Here is a 16,562-nt window from a genome sequence, read left to right as displayed (position 1 = left end):
GAGGTTCTTCGCATCATTTCTAGCTCACAATGGCCACCAAAATATCCTGATACCAATCCGTTGGACTATTGTGTCTGGAGTATTTTGGAAAGCAAGGTTGGCACTAAAAAATACCTAAGTGTGCTTACTATAAGTAAGCGCTTCGCTGGGAATGTGCCAAAATACCGCAGAACAACATTCGGGCCGCGTGTGACGGTTTCATTGGCCGTTTGAAGGCCCTAATTCGTGCCAAAGGTGACCAATTCGAACAAAATCTAAACTTATTCTAAAATTTGATGCAACTTCCGAAACTTTTGCTATCATTCAATAAAATTAAAAAAAAAGATATTAAAAATTAATGTTGATATTTATTGTTGACCTGGTAGAATTTAATGTGTTTGATGATAGTTCGGCTGAAGGTCAATAAAACAATTTTATTTAGTTATCTCCTTTTTTTTAATTATTATATCCAATATTTCGATTGTCATCGACAATCATCTTCAGGGATATTAAATTTGTCTTAGAGGAAAACGTCTACTCTAATTTAACGTCAAATTCGAACTATGTATTAAAAATATTAAAATTTATGTCGTTTTTATTTTTTGCAGTTTTTTATCTCACCCTGTATACCAAAACTTGGACCTATAAATATAGCAAGCATACTGCCTATTTGCTGAAAATACAAAGTGCCAGCAACTTCGGATTAAAACCGCCGAAATACCTTAAATTTGGCGGTGCAGTTATATGAGGGTTATACCTAAACTTGGCCTACTTTCAATACCCAAAATCCTGCTGGCATGTAATATATCTGAGTAAAATTTTACAAACCTACTTTATTTCGTTCGGTGGCCAGAGCGATTTTCACAGGCCAACAGACATCGCTAAATCAACTTAGAATTTTATGCCGATCAAGAATATGCATACTTTGTGGAGTCTAAAATTTATATTCCAATGTCTTAGAAATGGAATGACAAATTTAATATACCTACTCTGATGGAGGGTATAAAATTCACTTTCCAATTTTCTTCAAACTTCGCAAATTTCAGTAATAAAAGATTATATCCCATATCTATATCTATAAAAGAGGAAAATGTTTGTATGTTTGTTTGTAATTTATGGACTCGAAAACCGTTGAACAGATTTTCTTGAAAATTTCCAAGTATACTACAATATCGCCTGAAAGTAACATAGGCTATATTTTTTTTTTGAAATTCCACTTCGAACTGCAGATATAGCATCAGAATCGCTATACCTCTCAAAAATTTAGATTTTATATGCACATAACTACTGATCGAAGATACAGCGTTCAAATTTGGAATGCGTAACGAAATCTGAAACAAAAATAAATTTTGCCAAATTATATTGAAATCGGTTCAGATTTGGATGTAGCTCCCATATATATTTTCGGCCGATTTCACGTATTTGATGCACATAACATGATACATATGTCCTAGTTCAATGAAATTCGACATGAGTTCCTAAATTTGGTACGCAAATAAACTTTCCAAATTTTATTGAAATCGGTTCAGATTTGTACATAGCTCCCACATATATTTTCGGCCGATTTCGTATATTTGATGCAGCAAACACGATATGTATGTTCGATTCCAATGAAATTCGGCATGCGTGACTACATTTGCTACAAAAATAAATTTGTGAAATTATATTAAAATCGGTTCAGATTTGTACATAGCTCCCACATATATTTTCGGCCGATTTCACATATTTGATGCACCCAACGCGATATGTATGTCCAATTCCAAAGAAATTCAGACAGAGAGACGAAATCTGGTACCCAAATTAAAAAAAATTGCCATATGATATTGACATCTGTTGAGGTTTGGACAATAATAATTTCACGTATTTGACGCACCAATTTCAATGAAGTATGGAAAGTGTGACGGAATTTGGTGTTATAGTAAATTTTGTCAAATTATATTGAAATCGGTTCAGATTGGGATATTTTATTGAGGATACGATTATTACGGGAAGTATGTTGCTACTTCGAATTCTCTAATTGCAACAGAAATTCCACTCAACTTCTAAAGATGGAAGTTTTCTGCATGCTTGACATTTGCTATGAAATTAATTAATCCGAAGGATAAACCCTTCGTATATGCGGACAAAATTTATTTAGCTTTATATGCCCATTAAAAGGATGTGTGTGCTTATAATCCAGCTAAAGTCAAGGACTTACGAACCTGACTATTTTGGGCATAATTATTTCCTTTCAGTTTTTTTTTCGCCAAAAATATATCTCGACTCAGTTTAGCTTGAAAGAGGAAGAATATGTTTTTTTCTCCACTTGTAAACTAATAATTATTAAAATAATGGCTTGTTGGAAAGTTTGGCTATTTAATTATTGCTCTATGTAAAAATGATAATCTAAATTATATCCTTATCTCTAATGCGCCATTTATGCAAAAAGTTCTTGCAAAATGATACTCATGTATTTTGTTGAAGTTAGTAAAATAAGTTTTATGTTTTTTTTTTTTTTTTGGGTTCAACAGTGTGTAGTTTGCATACTGCTAGATTTTAACGAATTTAATGTCAGTCCTGGAAAACTAGTTTCCATCTTTCGCAAGAAACGTGTGTGCCATTGCAAATTTTTTTTTTTGTGTTCAAAAACATAAAGGATATCCTTTTCTATTACCATTTTTCGCAATTCTAAGGCGCATCATACACCAGGTTTCAATATAGCTTTGATACACATAGGCATATTACTGCAAATTTGCCCACACCTCCATCCAAATTCTAACAATTCCCTTTTAATATGCCATTGATTTATTTTCGAAGAATTATTCTTTTAAATTCTTTCCTTGGCCTCAAATGCCATTCATTATCAACAAAAAGGATCTCTTTCATCAGAACATCAAGACTGCTGCTGCTGTTGCTGCTGCTAGTAGAATTCGAAATCATATGAGACCATTTAATTTCCATTAAATCCATAATTCATTGCTTCCCGTGAAACGAAGAGTATTGACTGCCGTGCATTTGATTGTCAAAGTTTTGCAATTAATTTCTAATTGAATAAAAATGTCCCCGACAAGACGTTCAGCACGAAGGCATTCATTCACACACACACATATATAACACATACATATATATATGTGTGCATGTATACATTTGGACAGCCATTTGAATACATATCCTTTGAAAGCTCGTCTTGTTCTTGGAAAATTATTGCAGTCATTTTTAGTGTATTTCCTCTGTCTCACTTTCAAAAATTCGTTCAATTTTTCAAATGAACTGAAAGGGAAAGATGTAGAGAAAAAAAATTGTAACGCAATGAAATTTCTGTAAAAAGGATAATTTGTCTTCGCAAATGTGATTGCTCGCAAGGAAATTGAACGCAGGAAGGAAAATGTGTAATAGAATTCTATTAAAGGGAAGAAGAGAAAAAAAATGTTGTAAGAAAAGGAGCAATCTGCTGTAAATCTCCTAAAATTGTGGTATAGATTCATTACACATTGTTTCCCTTATTAAAAAAAAAAATCCGCGCACCCAAAGCAAATGTGTTTTCTGACGATATTTGAATTACAAAATTATATAAAATACAAAAAATTAACAAGACTTAATAGTTTCTCAAAAAAAAGAAAATAAATAAGTAAATAAATTAATAAATAAATAAAAAATTGCTGAAAAAAATTGCACAAAATGAAAAAGTTTTTGATGACACACTAATTTTTTATAAAGAGTGATTTTATTCGTGACACCATGTTATACCCTACAACACCATAATATATTGGAAAACCTCCTCAGGTCCAAACATATTTAAGTTGGTTAATAGAACAAATGCACAAATGATACCTTCGGTTTTTTACCGAGGGTAATTTTCTTATATTTACACACTATGTCGTGCTGATAAATATTCAAAACAATTTCCCTAAAAAATGGCGGTCCAAGGGTGGTCCAAAATGCTACATTTCTGTGCTGTCCTGAACCCTAACCCCATGCAAAATTTCGTGTCGATTGGCTTTTAATTGTGACCTGTTCTTCCAATGCAATATCAGGAGAGTCTTAATTTTTGATCTATTTGCATTTTGCGGTGAAATTCGAGTTTTAGTGGAAATTTTAGTATTTTTTACAAAAATGTTATAGTCTATTTTAACCGCTAAATATTGTCCGATGAATAAAGATAATGTTAGGCCTCTGACCAGCCCTATACTCTAGCCTCATCTATATATTGGTCTATACTTGCAACTGCAAAATCAGGATTTTTTCTGGTTTTGGTCCATTTCGATCCCTAAATAACAATAAGCTTCTATTCTGAACCTAGCCCAACTCCATATTCAATTTTGTGAGGATTGGGCCATAATTGCGACCAGTAGAGTGAATGCAAATTAACATGGACATACGGATAAATAGCCAGACGGCCATACATAGTTAGATCGACTCAGTTCGGCGAGATCCATATATAGTTTCCGATGTCGGATAATAATATTTCGAGGTTTTACATAATTTTGGCCCAATCAAACTTATAATACCCCCCACACATAGTGTTGTAGGGAATAAAATAATAATAATAATAATAATAATAATAATAATAATAATAATAATAATAATATAATAATAATAATAATAATAATAATAATAATAATAATAATAATAACAATAATAATAATAATAATAATAATAATAATAATAATAATAATAATAATAATAATAATAATAATAATAATATAATAATAATAATAATAATAATAATAATATAATAATAATAATAATAATAATAATAATAATATAATAATAATAATAATAATAATAATAATATAATAATAATAATAATATAATAATAATAATAATAATAATAATAATAATAATAATAATAATAATAATAATAATAATAATAATAATAATAATAATAATAATAATAATAATAATAATAATAATAATAATAATAATAATAATATATATAATAATAAGATAATAATAATAATAATAATAATAATAATAATAATAATAATAATAATATAATAATAATATATAATAATAATAATAATATAATAATAATAATAATAATAATAATAATAATAAATTTCATGAAATGAATGAAAAAGTTTTTGATGACTCACCAATTTTTTTTTTATAAAGAGTGATTTTATTCGTGTTTTGCTTCACTGTCAAACATCTTCAGGTTGGTCTATAAATTAACCATAAAAAAAAATAATAATAATAATAATAATAATAATAATAATATAATAATATAATAATAATAATAATAATAATAATAATAATAATAAGAATAATAATAATAATAATATAATAATAGAATAATAATAATAATAATAATAATATAATAATAATAATAATAATATAATAATAATAATAATAATAATAATAATAATAATAATAATTTCATGAAATGAATGAAAAAGTTTTTGATGACTCACCAATTTTTTTTATAAAGAGTGATTTTATTCGTGTTTTGCTTCACTGTCAAACATCTTCAGGTTGGTCTATAAATTAACCATAAATCGTATTACAAGCAAACGATGCTTGCAAATAATTTAATTTTATTTTTAAAATGCGTGCTCTGTTAAAAATATTCCTCGCACACTTCTTCTATTTTATGGTCAGTGTAATGGACCTACTGAAGTGTTTTTATCCGGCTATTAAGTCTAAACTGAAGACATTATCGCAGTAGAATCGGTCTGTCTAAAAGATGACCCTCAATTATCGATTCGTCGCCGTTCGCAGCAATGGGGCACCTGTGTGGTTTATAAGCTGGTGGTATTATTGGGCCGAACTCATTCCAATATGCTGCGAATCGTAACGTAAATGTGAATGGCCAGTGCTACCGTCAGATTATATTAATTTTTTTGCTCAAAACGCAAGAGACTTGGATGACATGTTTTTGCAATAAGACGGTGCAACAAACCAGACCGCATTTGTAACTCTGTTGCTCTGCGGTATTTTGGTGCTTGAGGTGATTGACACTTTGGTATTTTTTAGTGTCAACCTTGTTTTCCAAAATACTCTAGACACAATAGTCGAACGGATTGGTATCCGGAGATTTTGGTGGCCATTATGCGCTGGATATGAAGATAGGAACCTCATTTTGGAACCATTATTGGGTGACGCGTGCTGAATCCAGTTGGAATGTCCGCGGTATGCGGCCAAAATATTTGGGTGCCCAAGGCTTTAATATACCATCCAGAACATTTTCGCGATAATTTTCAGCATTTATTCTAATACCAGCGGAGAGCGATCATCGGCTGTTATGGTGGCCCACACCATCACCATGGCCAGCGCTTGAGTTCTGGGGCACATTTTCAGCTGACCTCTTTGGCAATTAAACACGATCATTTTGTTTGTTTACTGCTGGACAACGAATGTTTTCTCATCGGAGAAAATCAAATTCGGCAATTTGCCACTTTCGGCCAAGCAAAGCAACTCTTTAGCTGTTTTGAGTAAACTGCGGTGTAAGTTCTTGCACTTTTCGGAATTTCAATGGCTCTACCCCGATCTCATTTTTCAATATTTGCTAAATAGAATATTGCGATATGTTCAGCTCACGAGACATTTTTCGGCCACTGCGACGCGGGTTACGATCAAGTCGTTTCTTTACTCACGAGCCACGGGTTTCGATCAAGTCGCTTCTTTACTTTTCGAACCATATCTGCTGATGGTGCTGCATTCTCGTCCACTTCCTTGACGTCGGGTTACGCTACCAATATCACGGTAATGAACGATGGCACGATACACAAAAGATTTATTCACATTTAAATGCTGGAATGTTCTAACGATAGCCACTTATGGTTTTCCAGCCAAATATAAAAAAAATCACACTATCACGCTTGAATTCCATCACGAATAAATTTTTTTTCTGGAAAATTCTCACCAAAATGCTTTTGTACGCTTGTTAATAATATAATGAGCTGTCACTGGAATAATTTTAATAGCTGTCGGACGAGTGGCTTAGTAATGACAGCAGTCTTGTTGGTTGCGGTTTTTTCATCTCACCCTGTATATTCTTTGTATAGAAGAAGAGCTCATTGTTTTGTATGGAAGAAGAGCTCATTGTTTTGTATGGAAGAAGATGTTCAATATTCGTTATATAGTAAAGCCTTTAAACTGCGGACAAAATGTCCATTTTTATTTCAAATTATATCTTCCAGAAGAAGAACACCCACTGTCTCCGAATAACCATTCATTTTCTGAAAAATCACTCCTACCTGCATTCAATTAACACATCATCCCCATTAATGTCAAAAGCACAGCCTGAAAATATGAAAATCATATTTATGACTCATTCTCTAAATGGGAATCTGTTTTGAGCAATGGTCCAAATTCCCAATTAAGTGACTATTGTCCATTCATTATCTTCAATGTTCTCATAATTCTACCTCACTTGTCACTCCTCCGCCCACCTTACGCTCCAAATATGCTAACATCCAAGGACCGAACCATTCATAAAGCATTTGTTTAATCTCCGGCTGTCATTGCTGGCCATGTCAATGGGTAATTGTGGTTTGTAATGAAGTCGATTGGCTTACTGCTGCATCATTGTGGTGCGAAGGATACCTTCTCATGGATGGGTACTACGCACATGTGCATGTGTGTGAGTGTGACTGTGTAATGACCAGACAAAGCGTTTTGTCCTTTATATTTTCCGAGAGAGAGAAGGGACATATCTGAATCCTTTTGTAAATGCCACACGTTCATTGCAACCATTATTACCAGCAGCTTTAACTTAAGAAATATTTTATTTGTTTCCCCTCGCCTTCCTCCTACCCCCATCGGGTATTTGTGACAAATCCTTAAATGCGTGCAATCACCTGAACGTAAAAGTCATAAAATGGATTTTAAAGTTGAACATGTCGCATACAAATTACCAAGGTGAATAACCACATTCAGTAGTAATGTTGGAGCTCCTGCTCACACAGTCACGGTGCGAATGAGTGTGGCAACCAAGGAGCAAGCGACTGCGAATGAAGCGTAGCATTATCTGAAGACCGAAAACTTGGTGTTTGTATCTGCAAGATATCATCATTGTAATACAAGTAGTCGTCAGCTTCCTTGCCATAGTCATCTCTTATTGTCAAGGATAAACTGCAGCGGCAGTAAACTGTTGAAGCAGCAGCAACAGCAACGGCAGCCAGCCAGCAAGGAAGCATATCCCTATCCTTTCAGCCCTGATCGTACCCAATAAGTACGTTAATATTACGTCTAAAGTTTAAATGTGTATTTTGTGATGTCTGTCTGTGTGCGTGTGCCGGTGTGTGTGTGTGGTGGTGGTATATCGTTCCCGTGTTAAGCCAGGGATTTGTAAACTGTCAAATAAGTGCATTTGACATTTTGATAACACCAACATGCTATTGAACTGCCATTTGATTGAGTGCGTACATGGGCAGAGTTGGAAGGCTTGATTTAACAACGGAGTGAAGTGATGGGGAAGTGCTTCAAATTTTCAATGGCCAGGTGTCTAGCTGCCTAGAAATTTCCCAGACCACATGAACTTCAACTTGTGGGTTTGTTTGAATCCGCACATTGTAGCCAGGAAAAGGCTTGACATCTTCGACAAAAGTTAAACTGAAATAAATATTTATTGAACATTTTGAAAAGCGGCAATTCGAGCTAAGGGGAAAATCGAGCTAAGGAATCAAAAGCTGGTGAAAACCTGATCGACTTCTGTAGTAAATTATTTCATGGTCTATGAGAAGAATTCGTGACAGATTTAATAAAATGACTACATTGTCTTCTATAGCAAGGATTATCATGGTCTTTATCTATACAAAAGGGACCTGATAGTCTCCGATGTCGACCTCTTGGTCTTCTATAGGATGATGCATCATAATTTTCCATACAAGAATATTTTTTGGCCTTCTTAGAGAGAAGAGAAGAAGAAACCTTCATGGTCTTCTATGATGGAAGACTTCATGGTTTTCTATACGAGAAGAACGACAACCTTTAATCAGCTTTTGATTCCTTATTCTTTCGAAGAAGTCCTCAATATGAAGACCTCGTGGTTCTCCACATGGTTGTTCGTAGAAGAATACTTCTGAATTTTCTATAGAAGAAGTCCTGATGATTTTCTCTCTTAAAGAAGACCTCCTGGTCGTCTGATCTAGAGGACCTCATGGTTTTCTTTGAAGAAGACCTTTGGGAGAAGACTCCGTTGTCTTCTATTGAAGAAAACCTCATTGTCTTCTGTGGAAGAAGACCTCATGGCCTTTTTAAGAGAGAAGACCTCATGGTCTTCTATGCCAGAAGACCTCATGGTCTTCTATGGAAGAAGACCTCAGGGACTTATATGGAAGAAAACCTTCTGGTCTTGTATATAAGAAGACCACATGGTCTTCTATTGAATAAGACTACAAGGTCTTCTATAGAAGAAGACCTCAAGGTCTTCTATAGAAGAAGACCCCAAGGTCTTCTATAGAAGAAGACCTCATGGTCTCCTATTGAAAAAGACCGCATGGTCTTCTATTGAAGAAGACCTCATTTTCTTCTATTGAAGAAGAGCATATGGTTTTCAATGGAAGAAGAGCTTATGGTCTTCTATGAAGGAAGACCACAGGGTCTTCTATGGAAGAAGATAATATGGTCTCCTATATAAGAAGAAGACCTTCTATTGAAGAATGCCATATGGTCTTCTATTGAAAAATGCCATATGGTCTTCAATTGAAGAATGTCATATGGTCTTCTATTGAAGAAGACCTCATGGTCTTCTAATGAAGAAGACCTCATGGTCTTCTATTGAAGAAGACCTCATGGTCTTCTATTAAAGAAGACCATATGTTCTTCTATGGAGGAAAACCGTATGGTTTCGTATGGAAGAAGACCTTACGGTCTTCTATGGAAGAAGATCTTATGGTCTTCCATGGAAGAAGACTTCACGACTTTCTCTTAAATAAAATCTCATGGTCGAGTCTTTTATGGGAGAAGATATAATAGTGAAGTCATGAGGGCGAAGACCTTCTTCTGTACGAGAAGTAATCATGGCCTTCGACAAAAAAAGACCACATGATCTTTTATAGAAGAAGGCCTAATTATTTTCTATTGAGAGAGACAAGACTTCGTAGCCATCTTCTCGAGAAGACTTCATGGCCTTTTATAGAGAAGTCCCGAGGTATTTTTTCGAGAAGCATGTTCATGTTCTTCTATGGAGAGGAACTCATATTTTTCTAATGTAAAACTACGGGATATGTGTGGTCTGTTACCTTATCAACTTCTCTTGACCCTTGATATTTCTTCGTGTTGCTATAAGTAGCTGCTTTCATGTCACTCATGAGATTTATAAGTAAAGCAACGTTTGTTATTTAAAAAACAAGTAAGCAAAGGCTACAGTCGAGCGGGGCCGACCGTTGAATACCCTACAACACTATAATAAACCATACAGTTTATATAGGCGAAATACTCGACAGAATTCCACAAGATATTGTGACAAATAATAACAGAAAACCATCAGGTTTAGTTCTCTAATTTTCGAATAATAGCAACTTAAACTAATTTGCTCATTTCCAATTTATTGGTAGATGTTGCACGTAAATGGTCTTCCTAGATCTGGAACCAATATTTCCCAAAGACCTATAACCTCTCAGATGTGGCAAAAGATTAAAATTTATTATTGGTTTTTGACTGAAACGCATCTATATGAGATACAGACATTTGACGGTATTCTACAACGAAATCAGCGTAAACGAAATAGTCGGAAGTGCGTCTTTCCTGTATTTGTGAATTCTCCAAAAAGTCACTGGAATGGACATTTTCGTATTTTGTCTATAAAAGTTGGCAAACTCCTTCACACATTGAATATTTTTGGATGGCCATCCGAAACTGCTTGGTTTTGCGATGTGAGGTAACCCCCATTCAAATGTGCGTGAGGATCGGGCGATAATTACGACCTGCTGACAATTTTGCAGTTTTTTGGTCCATTTCAACCCCTAAATATATGGCGATCATCTCCAAAAAGAGTAGGCTTCTCTTCTGACCCTCATCTTATCCCCATGCAAAATTTCATAAGGATCGGGCCATAAATGAGATCTGTACATGATATTCTGATATTCTAACTACTTAGTTTTGTTAGCTGTAGAAATATTACTAAATGTTTAATTCAAAATAAAAATATGCCAAAAATATGACAAAATTGAAAAAATATGAAAAAATTTAACAAAAATCAATATTTTCATCTTAGAGAGATATTTTTATGCGATTTTTTTAGACATTTTTTCTTTCCTGCCAAGAGGCCATTCTGAATTAATGAGAACTGTCGAAATCAGTTCAGCCGTTCTCGACATATAAGATATCTTTCAAGCATATCATCTTTGATAGACATATATATCGCACATATTTTGCTATATATCCGATTTGTTGGATAATAACACCAATGTAAAGGTCAGAAGTAACCTTGTGATGGCTTTGCGATTTCGCCGGGATTTAAAATATTCGCGGTTTAATGAAAAAATTTGATTTTTTTCAACACAAAATATAGGGTATATTTTACCCACTCAATATTATCCGATGACCACCCAAATTAGTAGGCTTCTTCCCCGCCCTAAACTCTATCTACACGCGAAATTTCCCTAAACATTTGGCGATCATCTCCAAAAGCAATAGGGTTCTATTCTGGTCCAAGCCCCACCTACATTCTAAATTTCGTGAAGATCGGGCCATAATTGCGACCTGTAGAGTGATTACAAATTAATATGGACAGACGGACAGACGGACGGACGGACATACATAGCTAGATCGACTCAGCTCGGCGAGCTAGGAAGATCCATATATACTTTCATATGTGGGAAACCAATATTTCGAGGTGTTACATAATTTTTGGCCCAATCAAACTTATAATACCCCCAACACATAGTGTTGTAGGGTATAATAAATATTAGCACCATATTTTCTGCTCACATAGAAATGTAAACATACTCCCTCCATTTCCTCATAACATCGATATTATTTTTCTGAAGCCATATCTTTATATCCTAGAATTACATATTGACCAATGGAATAAAAATTGAACATTTTATTTCGATATTTCCGAAATATTGTATTCGAAGAAGATCCCAAATTTTTTTGGTGTGTGTGGAAATAAATGTGAAAATGCAAATGTGATTCATCCTTGGTGTGGTCCAAAAAAAAAATATGCAAATTCTATTGTAAATGGTTAAATCAACATGTGAACGAATTGAAGAAAGAGAAATCGATATTTGCATAATTTTATGACAATCGCTTTGCCTTTTGTTGTCGTCCGGACTGGGATCATTTAGGTTGAATATGTTAGGATTGCGTTGAAAGAAAATATTGTATTTGAAAAAATAAAAGAAAACATTAGTTACAAATAAACAATGGATCCAAATTTTATTGGGTTTCAAAAGATGTTTTGAGTAGCCGGAACAGTATTGTATATCCATCAAGTATGTAAATTGTATGCTAACAGCTGTGGCAATATTATAGCACCACCTATTCCAAGAATATTGGGGGACTCTAATTTTTAAATTCGTACCATTAATTTATCTTTTAAAACGAGTCAGGCAAAAACCAAAATCGAAAAAATATTTCTAATCTGATATATACTCTTTCTGAAGACAAGAATCGATATAGATGCAATATTAGGAATTTCAAAGGTAATCTTTTGTAATTTGAGGGTAGTAGTAGTAATTGTCCTCGAAAAAGAAATTTTAAAATAGGTCCACTATTTTGAGTAACCCCCCTTTCCGTTTAAAGTATTTTATAGTTTTTATGCAGGGTGAGACAAAAAAAAAAAAAACTGCAACAATGTCAATCGCCATAATTTCTACATTTTTTTATTGAATGAAAGCAAAAAATGTCGGCTATAACATCAAACTTTAAAATAAGTTTAGATTTGTTCGAATTAGTCACCTTTGGCACGAATTATGGCCTTCAAACGGCCAATGAAACCGTCATACACTGCCCGAATGTTGCTCTGCCGTATGTAAGCCCATTCCCGGCGAAGCGCTTGCTTGAGGTGATCGACACTTTGGTATTTTTTAGTGCCAACCATGCTTTCCAAAATACTCCAGACGCAATAGTCCAACGGATTGGTATCCGGAGATTTTGGTGGCCATTGTGCGCTGGAAATTAAGCGAGGAACCTCATTTTGTAACCATTCTTGGGTGGCGTGTGCTGAGTGCGATGGTGCGAGTAATGTTGGAATGTTCAAGGTTTGCGACCAAAATGTTTGCGTGCCCAAGGCTTTAATACACCCTCGAGATTTTTTTCGCTAAAATATTTTCATTCATTCATTTATTCTGATGGTCGACGGTCTTCTAATACGAGCAGAGAGCCACCATCGGCTGTTATGGCAGCCCACACCATCACCATGGCCGGCGCTTGAGTTCTGGTGGTCAACCGAAGGTGCACATTTTCAGCTGACCTCTTTGGTAAGTAAACACGATCATTTTGTTTGTTTACTAACTGCTGGACAACGAATGTTTTCTCATAGGAGAAAACCAAATTCGGCAGTTCACCACTTTCGGGCAATGCGAAGCAACTCTTTAGCTCTTTTGAGTCTATTTTCTTCCTATTGCGGTGTAAGATCTTGCACTTTTTGGAATTTCATTGGCTTTACCCCGAGCTCATTTTCAATATTTGCCGAATGGAATATTGCTATATGTTCAGCCTCTGCCGTGCCACCGATCTAGAGGTGAATTGCCAACCCTGCTCCCATCAGCACCAGGAGTTGGGAATTCACACCTTAAACGGTGCCCGGCTGAGCTGGTTGGAACCCGACAATAGCGCCGTATTATGTGGTACGCAACAACTGAGATATATCCCGCGAGGAGCGATACTACGCATTTAAAGACTAAACTAGATTTTCAATCCGATGGGATCCGAAAAGTTTAAATTAAAATTTTATTTAAAATTGCACACAGAATAGCTTTGCTATTTCGAATTTTACTAGCAATTTGTAATCAAGTATTTTGGTTTCTATTTAATGAAAATTCGTCCTGGCAAAATTTCTGATACAATTTCATGTTACAAATGACCAACCATTTTTCTGTCCTTGGTTTATATGTCATTTTTTTCTACATCTCAAAAAGAATGAAAAAAAATCACAATCATATTATTCCGCAATAATAAAAAAAAATCATCAGCAACAATAACAATGAACATAAAAAGACCCATAATAACAATTGCGAGACCAAAAATCATAACCGAAATAAACGAGGAATGAACATAAATCCTGGCAATCCATAAACACAGTTGTTGTCACATATTTGGAGTATGTGTATGGAAATATCATTTGGAATCTAATCAATACGAAGTAGGCATATTACAATCCTTTCGATTTAGATTTGGGCAAATGTCATATTTGTTCAATTGTGCGAAGCCAATCAATTGTTGGTCATTTCTTTGAATTGCGAGTGAAATTTCAGACATTGTCAGCTTACTTGAACAATTTCATAGAATTAAGAAATGTTTGTTTGGAATTCCTATTTATACCCTACAACACTATGTGTTGTGTTATGTGTTATAAGTTTGATTGGGCCAACAATTATGGAACACCTCGAAATATTGGTCCTCGACATAGGAAACTATAGCTGAGTCGATTTAGCTATGTATGTATGTCCGTCCGTCCGTCTGTCCATATTAATTTGTAATCACGCTACATGCCGCAATTATGGCCCGATCCTTACGAAATTGAAAATGGAGGTGAGATTAGGGTCAGAATAGAAGCATATTATTTTCGGAGATAATCGCAAAATACTGATGGGTTTAAATGGACCAAAAACAGAAAAGTTTTTTGATTTTGAAGTTGTTCTATAGACCACAATTATGAACCAATCGTCGCGGAAATTAACATGGAGTTAGAGTTTAGGATTGGGCAGAGACCTTCCAATGGGGGACGGCGCAATATTTTGCTGGTGAAATAAATCATAACTCTTATGTAATAAAAAATTCGAAAATTTTCACTAAACCGCGATTATTTTTAATCCCAGCCAAATCACAAATACATTAAAAGGTCACTTCTGACCATTAAAGTGATACTAATAGCCAACAAATCGGATATATAGGAAAATAGGAGCAGGGTGAGATGAAAAAACTGCAACCAACTTCAGACTGCTGTCATTTCTAAGCCATTCGTCCGACACCTGTTAAAATTATTCCAATGACAGCTCATTATATTGTTTACAAGCGCACAAAAGCATTTTGGTGAGAATTTTCCAGAAAAAAAATTATTCGTGAGGGAATTCTCACGCTTTTGATAGAATTCTCTCTAGTGTGATTTTCTTTATATTTGGCTGGAAAAAGACAAGTGGATATCGTTAGAGCACTCCAGCATTTAAATGTGAATAAATCTTTTGTGTCTCGAAATATCGCTCCTTACCGTGATACTGGCAGCGTAGCCCGACGTCGACGTCAAGGGAGTGGACGGAAGAAAACAGCAACATCAGCAGAAATGGTTCGAAAAGTAAAGAAGCGACTTGATCGAAACCCGCGTGTCAGTGGCCGAAAATGGCTCGGGAGCTGAACATATCGCAATATTGCATTCGGCCATTGAAATTCCAAAAAGTGCAAGAACTTACACCGCAACAGAAAGAAAATAGACTCAAAATAGCTAAAGAGTTGCTTCGCTTGGCCGGAAGAGTTGAACTGCCGAATTTGGTTTTCTCCGACGAGAAAACATTCGTTTTCAGCAGTTTGTATACAAAATGATGGTGTTTACTTGCCAAAGAGGTCAGCTGAAAATATGCACTTTCGGTTGGCCACCAGAACTCAAACACCGGCCATGGTGATGGTGTGGACCGACATAACAGCCAATGGTCGCTCTTCGCTCGTATTAATCTACCGTGGCAACAGAATAAATGCTGAATATTATCGCAAAAATATTCTGGAGAGCACGAAAACATTTCGGCCGCAAACCTTGGACATTCCAATCGGACTCACCACTCTCGCACTCAGTACGCGCCACCCAAGAATGGTTACAAAATGAGGTTCCTCACTTCATTTCCAGCGCAAAATGGCCACCAAAATCTCCGAATACCAACCCGTTGGATTATTATGTCTGGAGCATTTTACACTAAAAACACTAAAAACTACCCAAGTGTCGATCACCTCAAGCAAACGCTTCGCCGGGAATGGGCCAAAATACCGCAGAGCGAAATTGGGGCAGCGTGTGACGATTCCATTGGCCATAATTAGTGCCAAAGGTGACCAATTCGAACAAATCTAAACTTATTCTAAAATTTGATGCAATTTCCGACATTTTTAGCTTTCATTCAATAAAATTTAAAAAAAAAAAAAAAATTAAAAATTATGGCGTTTGACTTTGTTGCGGTTTTTTTTATCTCACCCTATATTTACTTTGTTGGGTCTAAAATGTATATTTCGAGGTGTTACAAATGATAAACTTAATGTACCCTTCATACTACGGTGGAGGGTATACAAATGGCGGCAGGATTTAAGTGTGGCTCTGGCATCCTTTTATGATATGTCTGAAAATATGCCATGCAAATATTTCAAGATGCTTATGTACCCACACCATTAATGTTATTAAGAACTTCCTGGCCATATAATGAGTATAAATATTCATTCATAAATTATCCTACATCAACAGATATTTTCTAACTTGTCGGAATTGAGTGGTGTGGACAGCCAACATTTAAAAGTCT

The sequence above is a fragment of the Musca domestica genome, unplaced genomic scaffold (genome assembly GCF_030504385.1).
Source record: "Musca domestica strain aabys unplaced genomic scaffold, Musca_domestica.polishedcontigs.V.1.1 15, whole genome shotgun sequence".
NCBI lineage: Eukaryota > Metazoa > Arthropoda > Insecta > Diptera > Muscidae > Musca > Musca domestica.
Note: the sequence above shows the minus strand (reverse complement) of the source record.